The sequence below is a fragment of the Schistocerca serialis genome, chromosome 2 (assembly GCF_023864345.2).
Source record: "Schistocerca serialis cubense isolate TAMUIC-IGC-003099 chromosome 2, iqSchSeri2.2, whole genome shotgun sequence".
NCBI lineage: Eukaryota > Metazoa > Arthropoda > Insecta > Orthoptera > Acrididae > Schistocerca > Schistocerca serialis.
In genome coordinates, this window is record NC_064639.1 from 1,018,136,072 (window position 1) to 1,018,145,099 (window position 9,028).

Below are 9,028 nucleotides of genomic sequence, written 5' to 3' on the forward strand. Positions count from 1 at the left end.
TGAGGTATCAAGGGATCACCAATTTAGTATTGGAGGGCAGCGTGGAGGGTAAAAATCGTAGAGGGAGCCCAAGAGATGAATACACGAAACAGATTCAGAAGGATGTAGGTTGCAGTAGGTACTGGGAGATGAAGAAGCTTGCACAGGATAGAATAGCATGGAGAGCTGCATCAAACCAGTCTCAGGACTGAAGACCACAACAACAACAACAACAACTTTCCATATTTAATTAGTACATCTTTTATTATTTGAACAATTTCTGCAACTCGTATGTTTGTCTACAGGTTGACTATGTTCATAAAGGCAAAATTTTCCTATTGGTGGTATTTCCTTAATATTTTCAGTCAGCTGATAGATGTATTTTTGCCAACGGCCGTGTCACAGTGGTAACACTGGTTCCCGTTAGATCACCGAAGTTAAGCGCTGTCGGGCTTGGCCAGCACTGGGATGGGGGACCATCCGGTCTGCCAAGCGCTGTTGGCAAGCGGGGTGCACTCAGCCCTTAAGAAGCAAACTGAGGAGCCACTTGATTGAGAAGTAGCGACTCCGGTCCCGGAAACTGACATACGGCCGGTAGAACGGTGTGCTGAGCACATGTCTCTCCATATCCGCATCCAGTGACGCCTGTGGGCTGAGGATGACACGGCGGCCGGTGGTTAGCGTTGGGCTTTCATGGCCTGTTCGGGAGGAGTTTAGTTTAGTTAGATGTTTTTGATGGTATACATCTTTTCGAAGGTGAAATTAGCTGCAAGTAAGTCATTGACCTTTCTGATAATTTCACATGCAGGGGTCCTTTTGGAGCTCACCGTGGATTCTACGGGACTATCTGGTGTGTGTAGAGATACGTATTGGCATAAATTCTACAATAAAGTTATTATATCGATTAATATGGCATTTAACGATAAAAAGGTCAAGTTTCTAAACAATGGCCTGAAAAGAACCTCTCCAGTTAAAATGCCTAAATAACCCTACGCTAACGATACTACCGATTTTTTAAACAGCAATTGTATTGAATGCACAAATTTCAGTGTAAGCTGAAGGGAGTGCTAAACAACTATAACTTCCTGCGCTAGAAGACTGAAATGAAGGACTACACTATTATGAAACATACAGCTCCAATACTTCGTCTGTAACCCAGAATATGTAACCAAACTGTCCCATTTAATCCATTACGAAATTGAATTTATCCTCAATTTTAATTTTCCTTTCTTAAATTCACTGTAAGGCACCATGTCATTCAAAGCATTAACTGTTCATGCAGTAAATGCAGTTCAGGCAAATGATGATAAACCAAGTGTCTAAAACGGGTAAAGAAATGCCAGCAAAATGTGTTAAAGAAAAATGTCATTAAGTTGTAAGCTGTTTCTGTATCAGAAAAGAACTAAATTATGTAATTTTATTTTTTTCGATGCAATAATTAAAATGTTATGACTACCTTTTGCCGTGCACACAACCACATCTTGTTTTCCACGCTTTTTTTTTAAAAAAAAAAATATGCGTTAAACATTATTTCCATCACTTCCCGTAACAAGTGAGAATATAATTAAACACTCCACTCACACACAAACACACTCTTTTTGTGATATAATTCTGTTGAATTATCTGCTCCTTTTCGCCAAACTAACAAGGGAATATACCCACATATCAATAAACGAAATTGATGAAACTTCACAGAGGAAGCGAAATAGCGAAATAACTTTTTTTTGTTTGTGTCCAATTTCACTTTTAAGGGGTAAAAAGGGTAACTTTGCATTCTGGGTTTAGAGGAAATATCTTTAAAGCAATAATATATAAAAATGTTTTTCATTTAAAAGTCGATATATCATTGATGTTCTTGAAAACTCTATAATCAACTTTGGTAATGATGTGAAATTATGCAAAATACCCCTCACCATGTAAGTACAGAATTGTGTCGTTGACTATCGATACTCGCCTCTCTGCCGAGTGCAGAGCAACAGTGGGGCGTTGTGGCGTATCTTTCATGGAGCGTGGGCGGAGTGTTGTGTTGATGCCGTGGCTGCAGCGCATGTCTTCCAAGTTATGGCGAAGTAATTGAAAACGTTTGCCACACAAGTTTTGCATTTAATTTCGGTGCTCACGACGCATTATCAATGTTTATCCAAAAGGTGATATTTTTCGGTTTTGTGTGTCGTGTCGGGAGAACAACAATCAACCGCGTCGCGAATGTTATGGAAAAATAATGTGGACTGGTATGATCCTAATTGCAAGTTCTAAGTGAAAGAAACACAGATCGTTTTGAATGGCTGACTATCACGAGCGCAGGTACTTTCTCGTTCGTATATCGTACCCGAAATTTTATGGAGCACCCGCGTCGCTATTCGGTCACGCGCATGCTCGTGTTATTAGCTATTGAATTGTTTAGTACTGTTGGAAGAACTATGACAATCATCAACTGATTAAACAGCCGTTGAACAGTAATTATCTTGTGTTCTACGCGCAGTGTTTTTGCTTTGGGTGCCCATCATTTAGACAGAAACCTGATACGTCACAACGGACACGTACTTGGAGTACAAATACTGATCACGTCCATTGTGGAAAAATGTTAATTTTGAACAATGCAGCCCCATCCTGTGCGAGTGTTTAACAGAGTACAGTGAATTCTACCAGTTCAACTTGATATCGCTGGTGCGAGTGGCTCCTCTCCCTGCTAGACAATAGTTATTACATGACACGTAATAGCAGGCAGTGCAGAGAGCAGCACATCAGCCGCCGCGGGAAGGATCAGGTACGTGGATTTAGGCACACGGTCGTTAAATATCCAGCCCCGTTCCTGTGACTAGGGAGTGTTGTACAGTCTCGAGTGCTTAAGGCTAACTTTTATTAGTACTGCATATCTACCCTCTTTCCTCCCGGGCGTGTTACAACCACCAATTAATTCTGAAAAATGAAAACTCTTTTCACAATATAAATAAAAGAAGCTTTCAAGTCACATACGTCCTTGTGTAATAATGCTGTTTTTTGAAACACCAGCTGTATACAATGTGCTGTGCGAATATTTTCAATATACCTAATTAAAATACCTAAACATTAATTACTATTCAAAGTATATATTTTACTTATATTGTTTTTATGTTTAAATTGTTATTTTACGTTTTATATTCATGGTATTTTCGTCTTTTAGTTTTCGATTTCACATACATCTATTCTGTTAATTGAAAATAGTAAGTAACTACTTATCATGATAGACAATAATTGCAGTACTGATAATCTTTGAGGATATGCTTAAAACATAACTTTTTTTTCACCAATCACATGAAATGACCGAAATTTCTTCACGTAATATACGCAATGGAGAAGAGAATATAAAAAAAATTAAGTAGAATTGCAAATTGTCATGGATGGTCCTCTAAATATCAAGATTTGTATCAGGCATACTTCAGTATATTGGTAAGCCTTTGCGAAGAGAATTGATTATGTACTAAGGACTGCATCTTGATTGTATTGTTCCTGAAGTGGAGATTGATATAATCATTTAACAGAACTAAATCTGAAAATTTTCTCAGAATATTCTTCCAAAATCGTTCCAAGGCTGTACCTGTGCTCTCGAGCCCTTTGGGATCGCCAGAGTTTCTTGTCCTCGGGTGTGGCGCTCAGAATGGTTTTTCACACTGAAAATCCGCCTTTTCATAGTTTTAAACTAAACTAATGGTGAGTTTGGACTGAGAACTTGAGGATCTCTCTTTGAAGCTCCAAATGTCTTTGTGAGGCATCGAAATCTGGGAAGCAAAGGTCCGACAAAGTCAAAAAGTACTTGAAAGATGTTTTTCTTTCCATTGAAGAAGAAATATCTGTATTCTCATTATTTTCTGCGGTGGTCAGTGTGAAAGAACCGTTTAGTGCATCGTATCTGACTACCAGGACGATGGCATAGGTACAACCGTGAGATGTATGCAGCTTTCGACGTTGGAAGAACTTTGTGAGAAGACTTTCAGGTCTAGATCTAATGAATGGCTATGACATCATGGGAAACAAATCAGTTATATTCACAAAGGCTTACCACTGTACTGAAATAAGCCTGATACGAAACAGGATATTTAGAGGATCGTCTGTGACAATTTGAAATTCTGATTAATTTTTTTTTATAATATAACCTCCGATGAGTGTATTGCATGAAGGAATTTCGGTTATTTTATGTGCATAATGGAGAAAAAGTTTCAAACGTTTCTATACACATTATCATTATTGTAATTATTGCCTACGATAATAATGAGTTACTTATTATTTTCAATCAACAAAATAAATGTATGTGAAACAGTAAACTGAAAATAAAAAATAAAGAAAGACTGAATGTAAAAGGTAAAATAACAATTGAAACATAAATCAAATGTAAGTAAAATAAATAATCAGGTTAGTAGTGAATGTTTACACATTTTAATTAAGTATGTTGGAAATACTCCAGCAGCACATTGTGCATAGCTTATTTTCCAAAAATGGTATTTCAGAAAACAGATTTATTACACAGGGATGCATGTGGCTTGAGAGATTGTTTAATTAAGTTTGTAACAAAAGTTTTCATTTTTGCAAAATTAATTAATAGTGAGGGATGTTTTGCAAAATTTCAGATTATTACAAAATTTGATTGTACACTTTTCAAGAAAATTAATTAATACCAACATTTGCATGAAAAACCTTTTTATTGCATCATCGTTTCGAAGATATTCCGTGTAGACCCAAAATTCCAAATCACCTTTCGGGTTGTTTTACTCTATAAAAGCGAATTTGGGCACTAATAAAAAAATAGGTACTGCACTATTTTACCCGTTCTACACACCCTCCGTTTCATCAACGCCGTTTATTAACAACTGGGACTGTTCCCTTGTGAGATCAGTTGCAAGTACTCAATATAGGTACAGGGTGGTCAACAACAGTCTGAAAAGCTAGTAAGGGGCTTGTAGGGTAGGTTGCGCTGAGAAATAATTGTTATGAAAAATATAGGTTACATTGCGCCATTTCCGAGATAATTAGCATTAATTAGCATTCAGTCCACTGTGTGCACAGATTGAAGTGGGTCGCTAAACTTGGTCTTCGTTTTGTTTCTTAAAACCGAAGAAGTGAGCGATACAGGAATCGGACATGAGACGATGGAAAGGATCGAACCCGAGTAAAAGGCTATGAAGTTTCATGCGCTGCCATCTACGCTATGAGAAGAACTGATAGTAGCTGTGTCTGGCGGGCCGCTACTATTTACGCGTGGAACGGGCTGACTGGATAACTTCACGTCTAATTAACTTGGAAATGGCGTAACATGTCGAGTTTCCTTTTCTTGACAATCAATTGTGTCTCAGCACGACCTGCCCTGTAAGCTCTTCAGACTGTTTCTGACCATCCTGTGTAAACGATTGCTTCAGACAAAAAGCTCTTTGTTCACCATAAACTAAATTCACACATGGTAAAAGTTACTTTTTGGCTACAACATAAAACTGAAATTAGCCGGTATTTTTCGTACCACTCTTTTTAGTTTATTCAAACAGCTTTCACTGTTTAATTGAAATGTTTTTGTTTTCGTTACCATTTTAGAAAATATACATACAGTTCCTAACATTTACTCGAAGTCAGAACCACCTCTTAAACGCAGTGACATGATAGGCCTTGTGGAGGACATTTTGTATGAACTAATCTAGGACCGCTTAGTACACCACTAGTTATTTTTTATTTATTTATTTTTTTGAGAAGAAGCCAACTGAATAATCGGTGTTTCTGAGCAGAAAATCAATACTTAAAACTAGGTTCAACATGATAAATTAAAACATCGATAAAAATGTAGTGATAATTTTGAAAATACTTTGCCTTGATAACATCCGATATCAGATTTGTACTCCCCTAGTAAAATGCAATCACTTTACATAAGGACTTCAGAAAGTAAGTTACACATGGCGTCTCACCGTAAAACCACAGTGTAACAAGAGTGATGCACTGTCCGAAAAGAGTTCATGTTCGTTGTAGATACAGTTCTTCAGCTGGACGGATGACAGTTGCACCACAGGTGGTGGTGGTGGTGGTGGTTGTTGGGATGTTTAAGGGGGACTAAACAGCGAAGGTCATCAGTCCCCCATTCCAAAATCAGGCGAACCGAAAATCTACGGAGCAGATAAAAACCAAAGGGGGAGGAGACGTCCCCCCAGGCGCTAAAAGAACACAAAGGCAGCAACAAACTCTACAGACAAGAACAGGACAGAGGAAAACCAGACAGAAAGAAACAGAGACTGGTTGACTGACCATGAGAAAAAAAAGGGAAAGAGTCAACCATCCGATAAGACACCAAAACAGCAACAAATATGGAGAGACGCAAGGACAAAAGACACAGAAACGGAAAAGTGCAGGACCCCCCTAAATGGATCCATAAAAAGGACTAGCACGGATAAAATGTAAAACATTGTCAGCCATGGAGGCATCGTCGCATAAAATCAAAGGCAAGGTGCCCGGGAAATTAAAAGACTGCCGAAGGGTGCGCAGTCGGGGACACTCCAATAAAATGTGGGTGACCGTCAGCCAGGACCCACACCGACACAGGGGGGGATCCTCCTGACGCAACAGATGGCCGTGCGTCAGGTATGTATGGCCGATGCACAGCCGACACAGGACTACCAAGTCCCTGCGAGAAGCCCGCAGGGAGGAACGCCACACATCGGTCGTCTCCTTAACAGCCCGCAGCTTATTCGGGGATGTCAGGCCACGCCACCCATCAGCCCACACCCCAAGCACCTTACGGCGCAACACCAGCTGCAGGTCGCGAGCTGTGAGGCCGATCTCCAAAGCTGGGGCGTCGATCGCCCCCTTGGTCAGCCTGTCAACACGTTCGTTCCCCGGGATGCCAACGTGACCTGGCGTCCAAACCAAGACCACCGAACGTCCAGAACGGGCAATGGCGGAAACAGACTCCTGAATAGAGGACACCAGAGGAGAAGAGGGATAGCAGCAGTCGATGGCCTGAAGGCTGCTCAGGGAGTCACTGCAGATGACGATGGACCTACCTGAGCAGAAACGCATATGCTCAAGAGCGCGCAAGATGGCCACCAGCTCTGCAGTAAAAATACTGCAGCCAGCCGGCAAGTAGCGTTGCTCAACATGGGCAGCGTGAGCAAAAGCGTAGGCAGTGCGACCCTCAACCAGGGAACCATCAGTGTAGACAGGCTCACAGCCCGGAAATGATTCGAGGAGCGCAAGAAAACGGCGACGGAGGGCCACAGGCGGAACCGAGTCCTTAGGTCCCTGTGCCAAATCCAGACGGACGGACGACCGGGACAAACACCAGGGAGGCGTAGGTGTACGGACCCGGAAGGGAGGCAGAAGAGGGAATGACCCCAGTTCTGACAGCAGGGACTGGACACGGACAGCTACGGAAAGCCCAGACCTAGGTCGCCGTTCGGGCAGATGGAGGACCATGGCAGGGAAAAGCAGGCGACGATTGGGATGGTCTGGCGAGCAATGCACGTGGACAGCATAGTCGGCGAGCAGTCGATGGCGGCGAATCCACAGCGGGGGAACCCCGGCCTCCACCAGTAGACTATCTACGGGGCTGTTATGAAAAGCGCCAGTTGCAAGCCGAACCCCACAGTGGTGTATGGGGTCTAACAACTTCAACACTGAGGGTGATGCAGACCCATAGGCCAGGCACCCATAATCAAGCCGGGACTGCACAAGGGCTCTGTACAATCGCAGCAGCGTGCAGCGATCTGCACCCCAAGACGTGTGGCTCAGGCAGCGGAGGGCGTTGAGGTGCCGCCAGCATTTTTGCTTCAGCTGAGTAACATGAGGAACCCATGTGAGCCGGGAATCAAACACGAGTCCCAAGAAGCGGCAAGTGTCCACCACTTCAAGCAGGTGGCCATCGAGGTAAAGTTCAGGATGAGGGTGGACCGTCTGACGCCTGCAGAAGTGCATAACTCGAGTCTTGGCTGCAGAGAACTGAAAACCATGAGTCAGAGCCCATGATGCTGCCTTGCGAACGGCGACTTTCAGCCTGCGGTCGGCGACTCCCGTAGTCGTGGAGCTAAATGAGATGCAGAAGTCATCGGCATACAAAGAAGGAGACACTGACGACCCCACTGCTGCAGCCAGACCATTAATGGCCACTAGAAATAAGGAGATGCTCAACACCGAGCCCTGCGGGACCCCATTTTCCTGTATATAAGATGAACTAGAGGTGGCACTGACTTGCACCCGGAAAGAGCGGCGCAATAAAAAGGTTTGAAGAAAAGCCGGGAGCCGACCACGAAGACCCCACTCATGCAACGTGGCTAGGATGTGATGCCGCCATGTGGTGTCATATGCCTTCCGCAGATCGAAAAATACAGCTACGAGATGCTGACGTCGGGCAAAGGCCGTACGGACTGCAGATTCCAGCCGCACCAAATTGTCCGTGGCAGACCGGCCCCGACGGAAGCCACCCTGGGATGGAGTGAGGAGACCGCGCGACTCAAGGACCCAACACAAACGCCGCCCCACCATACGTTCGAGCAATTTGCACAAAACGTTGGTGAGGGTAATGGGACGATAGATGTCCACGGCCAGTGGGTCCGCACCGGGCTTCAAGATGGGGACAATAACACCCTCTCGCCATTGCGATGGGAACACGCCTTCGCTCCAAATGCGATTAAATATCGCGAGAATGTGTCTCTGGCAGTCCCTGGAGAGATGCTTCAGCATCTGCGCGTGGATGCAGTTTGGGCCTGGTGCTGTATCAGGGCAATCGGCGAGGGCAGCGAGGAATTCCCTCTCGCTGAAAGGAGCATTGTATGTTTCAGAACGACGCGTGTGGAATGAGAACGGCGTCCGCTCGGCTCGCTCCTTTAGAGAGCGAAAGGCGGGGGGATAGGATGCAGTCGCAGAGCTCTGAGCAAAGTGCGCGGCAAGCCGTTCAGCAATGGCGGCAGCGTCCGTGCAGACAGCGCCGTCCAAGGAGAGCCCAGGGACACCCATAGGGGTCTGGTATCCGTAAATCCGCCGGATCCGGGACCACACGAGCGAGGGGGAGACATGGGAGCCCAAGGATGAGACATACCTCTCC

General features: G+C 43.9%; 1 pseudogene; it reads left to right on the top strand.

Moving 5' to 3' along the window:
- The first annotated feature begins 365 nt into the window (after window positions 1-365).
- On the top strand, window positions 366-483 carry LOC126459663 (5S ribosomal RNA; annotated as a pseudogene).
- Window positions 484-9,028: the final 8,545 nt, after the last annotated feature.